Raw genomic sequence first — 2,616 nt, 5'->3', positions numbered from 1 at the left:
CAGGTAAATAACTTTTCCCAGTCTGGGAAGAACAAGACAGGTACCAGGGAATAAAGAGGATCCCGTAAGAGAAACTGATCCTCATGAAAATGTAAAGATCCAGGAATAAGAAAGGCTCCTCTCCCTCTCCCCGGTTGTATGTTAGACTCCTTTTATTAATAGTTTTAAATGTAGCATTTAGTGCTTTGAGTGCCAGATAGCCTAATAATCATTGAATCACAATCACCTGGGTAGCAAAGGCCATAATTTACCTCTGCTCTTTTAGAGTCCTGGTTGGGACTGAGAATTAAGTTGACATTAAGAGGTTAACAGGAGAAAAGCATACAACATTAGTGTAAGTTTTACTTGACATAGTAGGCCCCTAAGCAAATGACAATCCAAATAAGGGGCAAATTTTAAACACTTTTATATTACGTTGAACAAAGAGGGGCAATTGTGGGAAAGTAATTGAATTTTGCAGGGAAGCTAAAATAAGATTATTTTAACATGGTCCCATTGTACCAAGTTCTCTTGACCATGACTAACCATCCCCAAAGTGGTTCTTTTCTCTGGGTATAGGGAAGGCATCTTTCTCATGGGGGCTTTCAGCTCTTCTGTTTTTAGCCAAGGTGGGGGAGTGGTAGAATACCCTTCTTGCATCTGCTATTTTCCAAGTGCCTTTGGCTCAAAATGATCCTTACCAAAGTAGCATATTTTGGAGTGCATGTATTCTGCCACCCTTCGTTGCTATTTATTTCAGTGGTTCTCAAAATTGTACAGAACCTCAGCACATTCTGTAAAGTGACTTAATAGCACTCCTGTGTTTGGGTTTCATTCCAGACTTACTGAATCAAAATCTGCCATCAGGGAACCCAGGCACATCAGAAGCCAACTCATAATGCCTACTGCTTTATGCACCCATTGATGCACCACCGGGATATAGAATTAAGATAGAAACAGTCCCTGCCCAGAGTCTTGAAGAGAAAACACATAAGTAGGAAATAAATTACAGCACAGTGGGATGCCGTCACAAGAGAAGTATATAAAATGTGCAAAGAAAGCAAATAGCTACAGTTTACTAAGTGCTCTGCTTTGACATCCATTATCTCAGAGCTGAAGGATTCTGGAAGGACTGAGTTGATAAATGGTATCCTTTACTTTTTGGCTTTTGTTCAACCAGTAGGACACCCCAGCAGGAGATAGAGAAGGAGTTGGGTTATTCTTCTCCTGGATCACTCCACAGGCAGACTGACTGTGTCTCAACCACAGGCTATAGCTCTGGCAGCTTAGCATTTTCTAGATATCAGGTCTAGAAGTGCTAGGCACTTTCCACACCTGAGACACCAAACTATTTACCCTGCACACTTATACATAGTTCCTCCATTAAACTTTCCCCAAATTACCTAATCTGCACATGTCAACTATTTCCTGATTGTATTCGAATCAGTGGCTCCCAACAAAATTCTGGAATCAAAAATGGAGGGCTCTTAAGAAGTGTTTCATCACTGATGCTCTTGGTGACACAGAAACTGACATCATGCAGAAAAATATGGACATCCATGAGTTTGAGTCAGCAATAGGTTCAAATGAACTGTCACAAATTTCTAGAAATAAACCCATGTTTTTCTGACACATTCTTCTTTGTGAATGTACAATGATGATAAGTCATTAAAAAATGCTTTGCTTCAATAGTCTACCTATTTCAATAAGTATGAAATAAAAACCTTGGATGATAAGAAAGCACTTTATCACAATTTAATTGGCATCCTATTTTGTAGTGAAACATAAAATAATGGTAAATCACATAGTCTCTGGCATCTTAGATTCAATAAAATATGGTAAAAGCTTTTAGTATGAATTCTACCGAGTCTGATAGTAAAATTGTGTTCTCTGATTTCCTTCCTGCACTGTCTTTCACACCTTAGCTGTTCTTTCGTTTTCAACATTTCTAAATTACTTTAGATGTATCTCATATATAGCATGAAGTTTTGTTTTATAATCCACATTTGTTTGCCTTATTTCTACCAATAAATATATTTAATGATTATCACAAATCCTATTGTCATAGTTTCCTTTGTCATTACTTGGTTGACTGAAATTTGTTCTCCAGCAGTTTGCTAAAAGAAAAAGCCCATGGGAACAATATTTCCTATATTACTGCATGTTTAAGGATGTCTTACTAACATTTTTTACACTGAAGGACAGCTCGACTTATACTTTCTTCTTTTCAATATCTTGTAGCGTTGGTTTGCTCTTTTAGTCAAAATCTGTTAAGAGAAAACTAGAAGCCAATCTTTTACTACCTTATAAGTAACTTTATATTTAATTTGTTGCTCCCCAAAATTCCTTCCTTATTTTCAAAGTACAATAATTTTGCATATATATTTTTGGTACTGACTATTCTAATTCAATTTTGCCTAGCACATAGTATGTGTTTCAATATCTTGGGTTTTTTTTTTCAGAAATGTTTTCTTGAATCATAATTTGTTTTTATATTTTGATACTGGGGATTAAATCTAGAGGCACTTTACCACTGGGCTGCATCCTCTGCCCTTTTTATTTTTTATTTTGAGACAGGGTCTTGATAAGTTGCTTAGGGACTCAACTAAGTTGCTGAGGCTTTGACCTTGTGGTCCT

Source organism: Marmota marmota, unplaced genomic scaffold, assembly GCF_001458135.2.
Source record: "Marmota marmota marmota unplaced genomic scaffold, marMar, whole genome shotgun sequence".
NCBI classification, from domain to species: domain Eukaryota; kingdom Metazoa; phylum Chordata; class Mammalia; order Rodentia; family Sciuridae; genus Marmota; species Marmota marmota.
This window is presented reverse-complemented; position numbering follows the sequence as displayed.